The sequence below is a fragment of the Saimiri boliviensis genome, chromosome 2 (genome assembly GCF_048565385.1).
Source record: "Saimiri boliviensis isolate mSaiBol1 chromosome 2, mSaiBol1.pri, whole genome shotgun sequence".
In the NCBI taxonomy this organism is placed as follows: domain Eukaryota; kingdom Metazoa; phylum Chordata; class Mammalia; order Primates; family Cebidae; genus Saimiri; species Saimiri boliviensis.
Window position 1 is genome coordinate 58,011,243 of NC_133450.1, and position 17,307 is coordinate 58,028,549.

Sequence of the window (17,307 nt, forward strand, 5' to 3'; positions counted from 1 at the left end):
CTTTCTTTGTGTTCATAAGTTTTTATAATTTAGTTCCCACTTATAAGTGAGAACGTGCAGTATTTGGTTTTCTGTTTCTGCTTTAGTTTGCTAAGGATAGTAGCTTCCAGGTCCATACATGTTCCTGCAAAAGACATGATCTCATTCTTTTTTTGACTGCATAGTACTCCATGGTATATATGTACCATATTTTCTTTATCCAATCTGACACTGATGGACATTTAGGTTGATTTCATGTCTTTGCTGTTGTGAGTAGTACTGCAATGAACATTTGTGTGCATGTGTCTTTATGGTAGAATAGTTTCTACCCTTCTGAGTGTATACCCAATAATGGGATGGCTGGGTTGAATGGTAGTTCTGCTTTTAGCTCTTTGAGAAATTGCAATACTGCTTTCCACAATGGTTGAACTCATTTACATTCCCACCAACAGTGTATAAGTGTTCCTTTTCTCCACAACCTCACCAGCTTGTGTTATTTTTTGACTTCAATAATGGCCATTCTGACTGGTGTGAGTTGGTATCTCATTGTGGTTTTGATTTGTGTTTCTCTAATAACCAGTGATACTGAGCTTTTTTTCATATGCTTGTTGGCCACATGTTTGTCTTCTTTTGTGAAGTGTCTCTTCATGTCCTTTGCCCACTTTTTAATGGGGTTGTTTTTCTCTTGTAAATTTGTAATTTTAACCCAAATCTTAACTTTAAATATTTGCCAAAGGTTTCCTGACATGTAATAAAAGACAGTGGAAATTGATACTTTTCTAAGACTAAGGCACAAAATTTTATTTATTTATTTATTTATTTATTTATTTATTTATTTATTTAGAGATGGAATCTCACTCTGTTGCCCAGTCTAGAGTGCATTGGTGCAATCTTGGCTCACTGCAACCTCCGCCTCCTGGGTTCAAGCAGTTCTCCTGCCTCAGCCTCCTGAGTAGCTGGGATTACAGGGATGCACTACCACACCTGGCTTGGTTTTGTATTTTTTGTAGAAACAGGGTTTCACCATGTTAGCCAGGCTGGTCGCGAACTCCTGACCTTAGGTGATTTGCCTGCCTCAGCCTCCCAAAGTTCTGGGATTCAGGTGTGAGCCACCGTGCCTGGCCAGGTACAGAATTTTAAAGCAAGAAGAGGATGTTATGACTGATTTTTGCATTTTGAAAAGTTGTCACTGAGCCTGCAAACTTCTATCTGCCAAAACCTTCCCATAGACATTCAAGCAAAGTTTACTTCCAAAATGGTATAATTCAATGAGAAAAAAAAAAAGGCAATAATCAGATGTGAAATACAGGTAAACTCCAGTATTTTCCATCCTGTCTTAGTGTCATGCTCTTGGTCCTAAAAGTGTTATAAAAGTAAAGATGAAGAGCACAGGTTCTAAGGAGAGTGGTATGTAATATGTCATCATGAGATTGTACAGACCTGTTATGGCCAAAAGTGATTGAGAACAGCCTTCAACTCAGGTGTGAAAGTGTATACTTACATGTTAATTGTGATTCCAAAATAAGGTTATGATGTGGAACTATATGGATTAATGTACAATTTTGTTGGTTACTGAAATAGTATACTTTTTGTTTGTTTTTGCTTAAAAGTTATTTATTCTTAAGTCAGTGTTTCATCTCACAGTTTCTGGTTTCTTAATAATGAGGAAGTATGACTACAAGATGTGCTAAGTGGAACTGGGAACTATAAAGTCCCTGGGCTTAAGATACTCCTCAACCTCAGCCTCCTGAGTAGCTGGAACTATAGACACACAACATCACACCCAGCTAATTTGTGTAATTTTTTTTTGTGGAGATGGAGTTTTGTCATATTGCCCAGGCTGGTCTTGAACTCCTGGGCTTAAGTGCTCTGCCTGCTGTGGCCTCCCAAAGTGTTGGGATTGCAGGCATAAACCACCATGCCAGCTGGATTTTGCTTTGGGCACAATTTGGAGACTTGACCAAGTCTTGTCTCAATTCTTTAATGTTTGTGGGTTTTTTTTCTTTTTTATTGAGAAATATAATATTTGTATACCATAATATGCACCCTTTTAAAGTGTACAGTTCAGTGGTTTTTAATGTATTCACAAAGTTTTACAATCGTCACCACTCTCTAATTCGAGGACATTTTCATTTTTCTTGAAGAAATATCATACCCATCAACACTAGCTCCCAATTTCTTCCTTCCCTTAGTCCCTAGCAACCACTAGTCTTTATTCTTTTCCTTTTTTCTTTCTTTTCTTGTCTTTTTTACAGTACTTGTGTTGCCCAAGGTGGAGGGTAAAGGTGCAGTCATGTCTCACTGCAGCCTTGACCTCTTGGGCTCAAGTGGTCCTCCTGCCTCAGCCTTCCAAGTAGCTAGAACTACAGGCGCACACTACCAAGCCCAGCTAATTTTATTATTATTTTCACAGAAACAGGGTCTCACTGTGTTGTTAAGGCTGCTCTTGAACTCTTGGTCTCAAGCGATCCTCCTTGGTCTCAAGCGCTGGGATTACAGGTGTGAGCCACCATGTCTGGCCTTTTATCTTTATGAATTTATGTATTCCAGACATTTTATATTTTCACTTAGCATAGTGTTTTGGAATTCATTTTGCAGCAGGAATCAGTATTTCATTCCTTTTTATTGCCAAATACTGTTCCATTGTATAGATATGCCATATTTTATTTATTCATTCTGTAATTGATGAACCTTTGGGTTGTTACCACTTTTTGGCTATTATGAATAATGCTACTATGAACATTTGGGTACAAGTTTTTGTGTGGACATATGTTTTCATTTCTTTTGGATATATATCTAAGAGTAGAATTGGTGGGTCATATGTTAACTCTTTGTTTAATCTTTTGAACTTACAAACTGTTTTCCAAAGCAGCTGCACCATTTTGCATTCTCATCAGCTGTGTATAAAAGGATTCCAATGTCTCAACATCCTCACAAACATTTCTTATTTGTCTTTTTGATTATAGGCATCCTAGTGGTTGTGAAGTGGTATCTTTTTTGTTTGTTTGTTTTGTTTTACCATGTAAGAAATGCAATAAATGGTATCTTGTCATTTTTTTTTTTTTTAAGATGAAATTTCATTCTGTTGCTGACACTGCAATACAGTGGCACTGTTAGAAATAGGTGCTTGGTGCCACAAAGAAAAACCAGTACTTAAACTGAAAATTTCTCAGCAAAGCAACTTTACTTCTGCAGAAGGATGCTGCTTGTGTCTGATGCAATCACAAGTGCACACCAAACAAAGGAGAGAAGGAGTTTTTATTCCTAATGCAGTTCCTTTTTCTGTGTCCTTCCCCTATTGGCTGGGGTTGGACCACACACTCTAAGCTGATTATGATTGGCTAAGACTTAAACTTTTCTAAATAAGGTAGTAAAATGAAAGCTTTGAAGGCTGAAGTAGTAAGCAGGGATAGGATTGATTTACAGCCTTACAACTCATAATCAGGAAGTTGAGTTTGAAGAGGAACTTGGTTGTCCCAACAGCATGATCTCAGCTCACTGCAATCCCTGCCTCCCAGGTTCAAGCAATTCTCATGGCTTAGCCTTCCAAGTAGCTGGGACTACAGGCGTGCGCCACCATGCCTGGCTAATTTTTTTTTTTTTTTTTTTTTTTTTTGCGTTTTTAGTAGAAACAGGTTTTTGCCACGTTGGCCAGGCTGGTCTTGAACTCCTGACCTCAGTTGATCCACCTGCCTTGGCCTTCCAAAGTGATAGGATTACAGGGGTGAGCCACTGCGCCTGGCTCAGTATCTTGTAGTTGTTTTTTGTTGTTGTTGTTATTTGTTTGTTTGTTTGTTTGTTTGAGACAGAGTTTCAAACACTGTAATCACTCCTGTAATCCCAGCACTCTGGGAGGCCAAGGCAGGTGGATCAGGTCTTGCTCCCCAGGCTGGAGTGCAATGGTGCAGTCTTGGCTCACTGCAACCTCCACCTTCCAGGTTCAAGTGATTCTCCTGCTTCAGCCTCCTGAGTAGCTGTAATTACAGGCATGTGCCACCACACCCAGCTAATTTTTGTATTTTTAGTTGAGATGGGGTTTTACCATGTTGGTCAGGCTGGTCTCGAGCTCCTGACCTTGACCTCTCAATGTATTGAGATTACAGGCGTTAGCCACCACACCTGGCCAGAAATGTCTATTTCTTTGCCCATTTTTAATTGTTTTTATTATTATTATTGAGTTATAATTTTTAACTACATACCAAATAGTAGATTTTTATCAGATATATAATCTGCAAGTATATTTTCCCATGCTTTGGATTCTCTTTTCAGTGTTTTGATGATATCCTTTGAAGCATGGAAATTTTGGTTTTGATGAAGTCCAATTTATTTTTTCTTTTGTTGTTTGTGCTTTTGGTGTCTAAGAAATCATTGCTTAATCCAAGGTCATGAAGATTAATGCCTATGTTTCTTCTGAGAGTTTTATAGTTTTAGTTCCTGCACTTACAGTGTTTACATTGTTAGGGAAACAGTTCAATCTTTAGTACATGATAAACCAACATAATCTAGAATATAGTAAGATGAAAGGGGACTAGCCTTCACCCTATTTAATTTATTTGTTTAATCTGTAAATTTAGGCAGACTAAGGATTACAGATGTGAGCCACGGTGCCCAGCCTGCATAAAGTAATATATTTACCTGGTTTCAAATTTTAAGAAAAAGAAAAATTTTGAGCTTTTTTAGTTTTTAAGAAGAGGGAAGGGTTCTGAGTGACTGGCAGATTGATTTTATAGCCTGCATTTTAAACAGGACAGTTATAGGAACTTGGCAGGGAATTATTATGTTGATTCAATTACTGTTTCTTACCTTTTCCAAGCCAGATACTGTTTTAAGCTGTGAGGATATGACCATAGATCAATAACAGGAATGGTAGGCACAAGGTTAGGCTAATGGTTGTGTTATCTGAACAAGAAATGCATATTGAGCATCCTGTTGTCTATTAACAATGATTCTTGTGTTCCTGCATGACTCTTTTCCTTAAAGATTTACTTGAACTGTCAGAATAGAAAATAATATTTACTGAAAATACATGAGTTTTTTTTTTTTTTTTTTTTTTTTTTTTGAGACAGAGTCTCACTTTTGTTGCTCAGGCTGGAGTGCAATGACGCAATCTCAGCTCACTGCAACCTCCACCTCCTAGGTCCAAGCAATTCTTCTACCTCAGGCTCCCAAGTAGTTGGGATTACAGGCACCCACCACCACACCTGGCTAATTTTTGTATTTTTAGTAGAGATGAGGTTTCAACATACTGGCCAGGCTGGTTCCCAACTCCCGACCTCAGGTGATCTGCCTGCCTTGGCCTCCCAAAGTGCTGGGATTACAGACGTGAGCCGTGGCGCCTGGCCGAGATAAGATTTTTTAAAAAAAAAAGTATTATAAGCCCAGTGCAGTGGCTCACTCCTGTAATCCCAGCACTTTGGGAGGCCAAGGCAGGTGGATCAGGTCAGGAGTTTAAGACTAGCCTGGCCAAGATGCTGAAATTCTGTCTCTACTAAAAATACAAAAATTAGTCCCGTGTGGTGGCAGTCACCTGTAGTCCCAGCTACTTGGGAGGCTGAGGCAGGAGAATCACGTGAACCAGGGCAGCAGCAGTTGCAGCGAGCCACGATTGCACCACTGCACTCCAGCCTGGGCAACAGAGCATGATTTGGTCTCAAAAACAAAAGAAAGACTATCACAAAATGGCTTAGTAACATTTAATTCTCCAGAATATGTTGTAATTTTGGAGAAACTATGACTAAATTTATTTTATTATTTATTTTTTTATTTTTATTTATTTATTTTTATTTTAATTTATTTTTTGAGAGGGAGTCTCACTATATAACCTCATTATCTGGTCTTTGCTTCTCTTTTCAACCTCATCTGGTTTTTTCTCTTTGTCTTTAGTGAATTATAGGTACACTAGAATTTTCCTGTCCCTCAAACATGCTGAATTTGTTCCTGCCCCCAAATCTTTGTACTCAGTATTTCTTTAATATTCTTCCTTCTTCAAATAGCTGGATTATTATCAGCACCTCAAAGGTCTTTCTTGATTCTTCCAGAGTAACCTCATTCTGCTTAGTCACTTCTGTTTGTATTTTCAGTAACATCAGGATTGTCAATTCTAGCCCAGGAACTAGAGATGAGTTTCGACATGGCAATGCAAAACTGTCTTTGCCTGGATTCTCTTTTTCAATATCAAGTTCCTTTAAAGTGGTTCAGTGTGTAAAGAGTCCATGTTTTTGTTGATCATTTATCCTAGAATGATCAGGGAGAGAATTCTAAGTCTTCATGTCTCATATTTTGCACAGACCTCCATAACTTTCATTTCAGGAAATTCTTTTTTTTTTTCAGTCATCATTAATAATTGGTGCTGTGAGAACCCCCCTGAGGGGACAGGGATAACACTGTATAATAACTTTTCATTAAGAAAACAAAAGGAGGGGCCAGGCATAGTGGCTTACACCTGTACTGTAATCTTGGCACTTTGGGAGGCCAAGGCGGGCAGATCACCTGAGGTCAGGAGTTCAAGATCAGCCTAACCAACATGGCAGAACCTCGTCTCTACTAAGAATACAAAAATCAGCTGGGTGTGGTGGCGCGTGCCTGTAATCCCAGCTACTGGGGAGACTGAGGCAGGAGAATTGCTTGAACTCAGAAGGTGGAGGTTGCAGTCAGCCAAAATCGTGTCACTGCGCTCCAGCCTGAGTGACAGAGTGGAGAGATAAAAAAGAAAAGGATATAAAGTGAAAAGCTTCTAATGCTGCATTTTCTCTCTCATTTTCTCTTCCCCCACACACCTACCCATGATTCAGTTCTAATGCTTTTGTTGTTTTTTCCTTTTGCAGCTTGCATTTTGGATTTTCAGTGTCCATAAGCTCTTCTAATAGAGGATGTATAGGGGAGAAAAGCACATCATTTTAGTTAATCATGCTAGCTGTTCAAAATTCTGCTCCCTATTTCTGTGGATAACTGAGAATTGGTTAAAATGGCTTCAGCAGAATGAAAATTTATAATGTAATTTAAAAGAATTATGGCTGACACCAGCACTGAATGCTTTCATTCTTAGAGCATGCTTGGGGCATTCAATAGAAAGTGGTTTGGTGGAAACACTGTAGAATTTGTTTTGATTGCCATCTCTTAGTTGGTTTTACTACAGTGAGAGAAAAACGGAGGCAAGAGTGTTAGTCATCAAAGGTCATTTGGCAAAGTGTTTACTTGGCAGTGAGTTCTTATTTTTTTCTGCCACTCAAGTTATTTTATTTATTTCTGTTGATTTACATAACCTCTTGTAAAAGTTTCAATACCTTAAAGCACCTAAGATACAATAAACTATGCTTGGTATTTTTGTGTGTATATATTCCCGGGCTTTTTTTTTTTTTTGCCCAAATTGTAGAAATGTTATTGAGTTTCTCACTACCCATGCTTGAAATTATGTTTCAATAATGTTCAAATGGGAAGGAAACTTAGAAATACCTTATCATGTTTACAACAGGAAATATTAGATTAAATATTGAAGTAGAATTTTTATCATATCTCCTTAACTTTTAAGTACTCTTTTCTATATAATTTTTTCTCTCTTAACGTCTGGCTTTAGACGTAGAATGTCTTGTTTCTTATGTCCCAAAACTTGGGTGTCCTATTCATACTTCAGTGTCCTTCTTTGAAGAACATACTATCCTCATGTCTGCTCTGAGAAGCCATTTGCATAATTTTTTTCTTTTCTTTTTCAAATACATATATGAGAAGCAGCAAATACATGGAGACTTAGAATTCTCTCCCTGATCATTAGAGTTCGTATGCAAGGGATGAAAGTGGAAGGATGGGATTACTTCTAGAGGCAGGCATGCTTACACTAGGCAGAAGAGAGAGGCTGCTGCCTAGTGTAAGAGAAATGCTGCCTAGTTGAAAGAGAAATGCTGCCATAAGAAGTCAAAAAGTCTTTCACACCCCTTCCAAGTTGTATTCCTAGGTATTTTATTCTCTTTGTAGCAGTTGTGAATGGGAGTTCACTCATGATTTGGCTGTTTGTCTATTATTGGTACATAGGAGTACAACCCAAATTCTCATCAATGATAGACTGGATAAAGAAAATGTGGCACATACATACCATGGAATACTGTGCAGCCATAAAAAAGGATGAGTTCATGTCCTTTGCAGGAACATGCATGAAGCTGGAAATCATCATTCTTGGCAAACTAATACAGGAACAGAAAACCAAACACTGCATGTTCTCACTCATAAGTGGGAGTTGAACAATGAGAGCACATGGACACAGGGAGGAGAACATCACACATTGGGGTGTGTCAGGGGATGGGGGTTAGGGGAGGGATAGCATTGGGAAAAATACCTAATGTAGGTGACAGGTTGATGGGAAAAGTACAACCTTCTGGATCTAGTTCAGCCTTCCAGCAAACAGCTCAGTAGCCTGAACACCCATTACCATATTAAAGAAAGTAGCATCCAATATATAATCTTCAAAATAATAAAGAAAAGAATTTTTTTTGAGACAGAGTCTTACTCTGTTGTTAGGCTGGAGTATAATGGTGTGATCTCAGCTCGGTGCAACCTCTGCCCCCCAGGTTCAAGTGATTCTCCTGTCGCAGCCTCCCGAGTAGCTGCGATTATAGGCACGTACCACCACACCCAGCTAATTTTTGTATTTTTAGTAGAGACGGAGTTTCACCTGTTGATCAGGATGGTCTTGATCTCTTGACCTCATGATCTGCCCACCTTGGCCTCCCAAAGTGCTGGGATTACAGGTGTGAGCCACTGCACCTGACCCATAAAGAAAATAATAAACTATGCCTAGTACATTCTTTTTCAGAAGCTAGGCAAATTGTGATTTCTGTTTTGAAAATTTATAATTGGAAAGAAAATCCTAAATTGTAACTATTCTGCATAATTAAGAAGGCAGGAAAATCATAATGCTTTTTAGAAATTTTTTTTTACACATGCTTTTAAGTTTTATTGTTTATCTTGAAATTTATTTATATACCTCCTGGGATTGTGTCTGGAGAGTGCCTAGTATTCTGCCAGCTTTGGAAAGGAAGGGAAAGCAAGCCTGGCAGAGGCACCCATTCCATTCCCAACTTGCTCCGTAGCTGGCGATTGGAAGACACTCTGTGACAGTATTTAAAAAAAAAAAAAAAAAGAAATTCATTTATATGAAACGTATTTGAACAGTGTTTAGATAAATGTAATATTAGCATATGCAGTGTTTTATTATATAAAATATTCTTATTATAGGTATTAGAAAACATTAACGAGCCATACTCTCTTATACCATAGTGGGAATGTAGTTAGTTCAGCTTCATGGAGTGAGTTTGGTACTGTATCTATTCAAAATATACAGTAATTTATCAGTTCCACTTTCAGAAATCCATTCTGCAGAAATATTTGTACGGGTACATAAAGATACATAATTTTTGTTATATCTCTTTAATAGCAAAAAATTGGAAATTATACAGAAGCCAGTTGAATACTGGGGGTGAGTTTACTGACATAGAAAGATACTCATGATACATAAAAAAGACAAGTTGAAAACAAAATATATTGGATGATCCCATAAAAAAAGAATTGCTGTGCATGTGTTTATGTGTATTCATGGAAAAAAAGCCTGGAAGTAGAAATTATCTACTGACCAGTCACTTTTTCCTTTATACAGTTATGTATTTTTATAAGTACTTATAGTTTTTTTAAAGTTCACACATATTTTAAAGAAATGAAAATAAATCTAATAGTATATAAACTTAAACACTAATGTTTCTGCTATTCTGTAGAATATTAATTCTCAAACTTGAGTTTGAGAAACTCAAAAACAAGCAATTTTAGAAGTCATATAGGTCTTTTAATGATTCTTAGGGTGGAAATCTGTTTTTTTAACTATATATGTGAAACTTATATTAGGAAACTAGAACTTAGTTCTAAGAGTGATATACTTCTTTCATTTTCAAAATAGAAGTTTGTCATGTTTTCATAACCAATAGTTATGTTTTCAAGGAATTACTTTAGTATTATAATAGTTTGAATTACCTACAGTATGACTTTTTAAAACATATGCTAATTAGCCCAAGGAAAATATATAAATTTGGAAAAACCTCAGACTTAAAAGTTATTATGTGTAATGTCAAAGCAATGTAATTGTAAGTTTCTCCCTAGGGAATCTGAAATATCACCCAAACAAGTCACTTGTTAGTGTGGATTCATGGAAGAAGATCTAAAAATAAATAAATAAATATAAATGATAAACTTGGGCTGTGAATCTTAAAACAACTAATCAGGTAGCAACATTTAAGTACCATTTCAGGCCAGGTGTGGTGGTTCATACCTGCAATCTCAACACTTCGGGAGGCTGAGGTAGGAGGAGCCCTTGAGCCCAGGAGTTAGAGACCAGCCTGGGCAACATATTGAGACACTCCCCTGCCCCCACCCCCGCCATCTCTACAAAAAATAATTTTTTAAAAATAAGCCACATCTGTAATCCCAGCACTTTGTAGGCCAAGGAGGGTAGATCACCTGGGGGCATAAATTCGAGACCAGCCTGCCCAACATGGAGAAACCTGATCTCTACTAAAAATACAGAAAATTAGCTGGGTGTAGTGGCGTGCACCTGTAATCCCAGCTACTCAGAAGGCTGAGGCAGGAGAATTGCTTGAACGAGGGAGGTGGAGGTTACAATGAGCTGAGATTGCATCACTGCACTCCAGCCTGAGCGACAAGAGCGAAATTCTGTCTCAAAAAAATAAAAATTAAAAAAGCTAAGTGTGGTAGCACACATCCCTAGTCCTATCAACTCAGGAGGCTGAGGTGGGGGGAAGATCACTTGAGCCCTGGAGATCTAGGCTGCAGTGAGCCATGATTGCACTGATGCATTCCATCCTGGGTAACAGAGTGAGACCCTGTCTCAAAACCTAAATATTTCTATCACATAGGGAAAAGTAAATCTAATCATGACTCCTTAGTTTTAAGGAGTTACATCTGGGTAGTCAAGGCTGATATAAGTGACTTGAGGAAATAAATGTACATTAGTGGATGCCAATCCAGAATTCACAAAAAAACAACCCACAAAACAATGGTTCTTGGTTTTTTCTTACTATTCATTTTTCATGACATAGCAACTCAGGGAAGTCACACTGCCCTGGGTCAAACAGTGCGAGGCTGACTACTTTTTTTTGTCATGTATACTTTACCCACTCCTGCCTTGACATGTGTAAGAGTTATGTTTTGCCATGTGACTGCTGGGATAGTCTGCATTACTCAGAATTATTCTTACCAACTGCTAATGAGTTAATGATCAACTGTGAAGCGGGTTTTTAGTGAGGGGATCCGGGGCATAAGTAGCAAGAAGAGTGAAACCAGGCAAAATTTCTATACTGATTTAGCTTCATAGTCCTTACTTTTCAAATGTCTCGGAAAGCAGCTCTGTCTAGTATTTGAAACAGGATTTCCTCAATTGTTGTAGTAGTCAAGTGATCCAGTGTCTTAGAACAGCATTAAAAACACTGTGTTGCCAAGCTCCAGTATCTGTTTTGATCTGGCAAAATCCTAATGGCAAGTTGATTTCCCATCACTAATGTGTCACTGATAATGTTTGTGTGATAATCATTTCGGGTGTGGTAAGATTGTCTCTGTGAGTCATTATTGTGTATATCTTGCTTCCATGACAGTATTTTAAAACACCCTCCTTGGGAATGTGGTTGGAAGAGGCCACCTATGAAAATATAATATCCATTTTAACAAAATAAAGTTTAAATATTTGTTGTCAGTAAGGTAAACAGCAATTGCAGAATGAGTAATAAATTTACTTAAACTTTTTTTTTAAAGCTATATAAATCATTCTTTCCTAATTATTACAGTAGTAACACTTTATTAATCATAATTTTCTGGTAATGCTTATTTTAAAACAGCATTTTTTCCTTTTAAAATTGTTTCTATTTCACAATTTTAATGAATATAAAGGTTGGTTTTTCTCCCGGGCAAATACAGTTAAGATCAGTTGATTAAGATTTTTTTTTTTTTTTTTTTTTTTTTTTTTGCAGTGATTTAGACATGGCTTTTTTTCTACATAGTGTTAGGAAGGATACATGATTTCTTAGAGTATTCACTCTGCCACTTCAAGTGGATATTCCTTATTGATAGATTATTTCTACCCCATTTTGTCTTATGAAAGATGTAAGATGGTTATAATAATGTATGCAATACAGAAAATAAAATAAATTTAAAACAAGTTAAAGTTAATGTAAAAAGGATACAGAGGGAAAATAAGCTTAGAGAAATAAAAGGTTTAAGGTTGGGGCACAAAAGGCATATGGTAAAGTGCTCTATTAATTTGCCTCTAAATTCTGTCAACAAACCTGAAGGTGATAACATGATCACTTAAGACCAGGGGCTCGTGCTTTTAACTGCCTGCACGTCATTTATAAGTACCTCACACTCTCATCATAAACATTTCTCTTTCCTAAAGAGATTCTCAAAGGAGGTAGGTTGAGAGCAGGGACAGAAGACAGAGATCAGAACTTTGGAGGATGGAGAAGTTTGAAGGAACATCCAATTCTGATATATCTTCCAAAGGAGCTATTTCCACTAAAAGACTCATTAATTTATAGGATTCACATAATTCATAAGATTAAATAGAAGCAAATTATTCAGAGAATGTACCATTATACCTAATATTGAAACCAAAGGGATTTTTCCTGTGGACCCTCACAGGGCAGGGCCATGTGGGCACTCTGAGTACTATTCACACGTTCTTGTTATGAGCAGGTGAATGGATTGTGTAAGCAGCAGCAGTAAAGGAGTCAGGAGAACAGTGGGTGAGTTTGAGAGAGACTGGGTGAGCTTGAGAGAGGCTTCTGAAAGTACTGAACAGGCCCGAATAACTCATCAATAACTAATGCTATGAAGTTGGTGAGAAGACTAAACAGGAGGACTCCTGCCCTATGACCCTATTGAAAAATAAATTTTTCATTCAGATCCGTAGTAATCCACAGCAGTGCTAGACCTTGTTTTAAAATTTTATAATTATAATTTCATTGCAGTTTTTTTAAGTTTGGTTACAAAAAGAAGCATATGTTCCTAATATTATTGCTGTGTAGTAAGCACTCTGAAGAGGTGCTTATATGAGTTTTAGTATTGCCTTTGATGTCTATTAGATAATTATAGTGAAGGCTGGGCACCGTAGCTCACTCCTGTAATCTCAGCACTTTGGGAGGCTGAGGTGGGTGGATCACAATGTCGAGAGATCGAGACCATCTTGGCCAACATGGTGAAACTCTGTCTCTACTAAAAATACAAAAGTTAGGCTGGGCGCCATGGCTTATGCCTATAATCCCAACACTTTGGGAGGCCAAGGCGGGTGGATCACCTGAGGTCAGGAGTTCGAGACCAGCCTGACCAACATGGTGAAGCCCTGTCTCTACTAAAAATACAAAAAATTAGCTGGGCATGGTGGCATGTGCCTGTAGTCCCAATTACTTGGAAAGCTGAGGCAGGAGAATTGCTTGAACCTGGAAGGTAAAGGTTGCAGTGAGCCGAGATTGTGCCACTGGACTCCAGCCTGACAACAGAGCGAGACTACGTCTCAAAAAAAAAAAAAAAAAAAAAAATTATAGTGAGTACTTGCTATAGTTTGAATGTGTCCACTCCACATTCATGTTGAAACCTAATTCTCAGTGTAACAGTATTAAGAAGTGAGGTCTTTAGGAGGTGATTAGGTCATGAGGGCTCTGCCCTCACGGATGGGATTAGCACCCTTATAAAAAGGCTTGAGGGAGTGAGTTCAGTCCTTTTTTCCTTCTGTTCCTTTTGCCTTACTGTGTGAGGACACAGTGTTCGAGGTGCCATCTTGGAAGCAGAGACCCAAGGCCTTCACCAGATCGAGAACCTGCTGGCACCTTGATCTTAGAATTCCCAGCCTCCAGAACTCTGAGGAAACAGACTTCTCTTCTTTATAAATCACCTACTCTCAGGTGTTTCGTAGGAACAGATTGAGGCTGTACTATTACTTTAATGTGAGAAAGGAAGCTTGCAGAGTCAACCTGACATTATTTAGTTTAATCAGTCTTGCCTAGACCATAAATACCTAGAAACTGCTTATACATGTAAAGTTATAGAATTAATTTAAATGGAAACTTTCCAATTATAGTAGGTATCTCCATGTTATGGTATGAAAACCTGTGTTATGTCAGGAAAACCTCTGTTGTGTCAGGAAAATCTCCTGAAAATTTTACCTGTTGAGGAAAGAGGTAACAGGTAATCTTATTGGGTTTAAGCTTGGAGGAAAAATGGAAACAGCAGTTCCTCTTCAAATGGCCCAAAGTAATCATGCAAGATAAAAACACAGTATTTTAACAGTATTAATATTTTACCAAAAGAACTTGAAGGTGAAAATCCCAAAAGCTGTGACAATTTCATGGTTGTGAAAATATTAAGTATGCAAAATTCTTTTTTTTTTTTTTTTTTGAGACAGAGTTTCACTCTTGTTACCCAGGCTGGAGTGCAATGGCATGATCTCGGCTCACCGCAACCTCCGCCTCCTGGGTTCAGGCAATTCTCCTGCCTCAGCCTCCTGAGTAGCTGGGATTACAGGCACGAGCCACCATGCCCAGCTAATTTTTTGTATTTTTAGTAGAGACGGGGTTTCACCATGTTGACCAGGATGGTCTTGATCTCTTGACCTCATGATCCACCCGCCTCGGCCTCCCAAAGTGCTGGGATTACAGGCATGAGCCACTGCGCCCGGCCGCAAAATTCTTAATTACTCTCCAGTATTTTGTTTTAGCATTTTTATTTCTTATAGCTCATTTAAACAATATTTTTAACTTAGTGTTTTTTATATATTTATACACACACACACACACACACACACATATATATATGTATTTTTTTTTTTTTTTTAGAGATGGAATCTTACTCTGTTGCCCAGGCTGAAGTGCAGTGGCGTGATCTCTGCTCACTGCAACCTCCTCCTGTGGAGTTCAGGCAATTCTCCTGCCTCAGTCTCCCAAGTAGCTGGGACTACAGATGTGAGCCGCCATGGCTGGCTAATTTTTTGTATTTTAGTAGAGACGGGGTTTCACTGTGTTGCCCAGGCCGATCTTGAACTCCTGAGCTCAGGCAGTCCACCCACCTTGGCCTCCCAAAGTGCTAGGATTACAGACGTGAGCCATCACACTCAGCCTAGTGTTACATTATTTTAATTAATAAGATAATTCTTCAGGAAGAACTGGCTTTCATGATATTTCTTCATCCCATCTGAGAAAATTATATATATAAGTTATATATACATAGTAGATTTAAAAGTTTTTTTACAGTAAGACTTTTATTTTAGAATAATTTTAGATTTATAGAGAAGTTTCAAAGATAGTAGAGTTCTCATATACACCACACCCAGTTTTTTCTATCACTAACATAGTAGTATGGTACATTTGTCAAAATTAGTGAACCAATATTGATATGTTATTATTAACTACATCCATAATTTATTTAGATTTGCTTATTGTCTTTGTTCTCTTCTGGAATCCCATCCAGGATACCATATTACATTGAGTCATTTTGTTTCTTTAGGCATCTCATTCCTATGATGGTCACTCAGACTTTTCTTCAGTTTTGATGAAGAAATTGACAATTTTGAGAATAATGGTCAAATATTTTGTAGAAGGTTCCCTCATTTGGGATTTTTATGTTGTATTTTTCATAATTAGACTGCAGTTGTGGGTTTGGGGTAGGAAGACCACAGAGGTAAAATGCCATTCTTGTCATATCATACCAAAAGTAGATAGTATCAGCATGACTTATCACTGTTGATGTTAACCTTGATCACCTGGCTAAGGAAGTTTTGTCAACTTTCTCAACTGTAAAGTTACTCTTTTTTTCCCCTTGCCATATTGTACCCTTCAGAAGGAAGTCCTCAGTTAAAGAGCTGGTGGGGGGAGTTATGTTTCACTTCCTTGAGGGTAGAGTATTTACATAAATTATTTGGAATTCTATGCAGGAAATTGTCTGTTCTACCTTATTTACTTACTTATTTATGGTAGTATGGACTCATGGATATTTATTTTTAGTACTTTGGGTTAAAATCTAATACCGCTTTATTTTGTTGCTCACAGTGTGTTCTCCTTTTGGCCATTGCCAGCTTTTTGTTCCTGTAGGTGTTGTTTGTTTGTTCTAGTACGTCCTTACTCTCTGGCACTTCAAAATGCCTCATTGTATACAAAATTTTATTTATTATTTATTTATTTACTTACTTTGAGACTGAGTCTCTCGCTCTATGGCCTAGGCTGAAGTGCAGTGGCACGATCTTGGCTCACTGCAACCTCCGCCTCCCAGGTTTAAGTAATTTTCATGCTTCAGACTCCTGAGTAGCTGGAATTACAGGTGTGCACCACCAGGTCTGGCTAATTTTTGTATTTTTAGTTGAGATGGGGTTTCACCATGTTGGCCAGATGGGCCTCAAAGTCCTGACTTCAGGTGATCTGCCCACCTGGGCCTCCCAAATTGCTGGGATTACAGGCGTGAGTCACTGTGCCCAGCCACAAAATTATTTTTTAAAAGCTAAAAAACAGGATAATTAGGTAGGCTCTTCCAGTTGTCTTTGAGAGAAAAATGCTGTTCCTGTTTGTTATTATTGAGGGAAATTAAAGAAAATGTGTTACTACTACCTAGTGTCACAATTTTGCCCATTCACCTTATGATTTTTTTTTCAGGGGTTAATCTTATTTGTGGGTTGTCTGTTTGGAGGATTAGTGTGTATTTTTGATTTTTGTTTTTGTTCTTCCTTAGCAGTGGAGTAGGAAGGGCACAGATAAAAGGAGAAATGTAAGCAATTAGTATAAACTTATTTAGAGCATCTCTCCTATTGTCTATGTGATCGAAAGGTGGTTTTTGGTGATTCGGTTTTTTTTATTTTTTAGAGACAGGGTTTCTTTCTATCACCCAGGCTGGAGTAAAGTGGCAGGATTATAGCTCACTTCAACCTTAAACTCCTGGACTCAAGCAGTCCTCCTGCCTCAGGCTCCTGAGTAGGTAGGACAACAGGCATGTGGCGCAATACCTGGCTAATTAAAAAATTTTTTTTTTTGCAGAGCTGGAGGCTTGCCATGTTGCCCAGGCTGGTCTTGAACTCCTGGCCTTAAGCAATCTCCTCACCTTAGCCTGCCAGAGTGCTGGGATTACAGACATGAGCTAGGGCACTTAGCCTGAAAAGTGGTTGTTAAAATTCAATTGATAGCACTAGTTACCTCCAAAGGGGAAGTTTAAATAAAATGTTGGTTTTTGATATTATGTATTTGTACAGTGTTAATTTTTTTTAATAACAAAGTTTTTTTTTAAATCTGGAAAATATATAAAGGT

At 37.9% G+C, this 17,307-nt stretch overlaps 1 protein-coding gene and 1 non-coding gene across 6 annotated transcripts in view; both read left to right on the forward strand.

Moving 5' to 3' along the window:
* Positions 1–17,307, forward strand: part of PRORP (protein only RNase P catalytic subunit) — a 165,496-nt gene that overhangs the window by 67,497 nt on the left and 80,692 nt on the right. The gene's annotated exons all lie outside the window — the stretch shown is intronic.
* On the forward strand, positions 8,951–9,089 carry LOC120364163 (small nucleolar RNA SNORA7). The gene has a single exon (XR_005579505.1). It is a non-coding gene; the product is annotated as a small nucleolar RNA SNORA7 (small nucleolar RNA).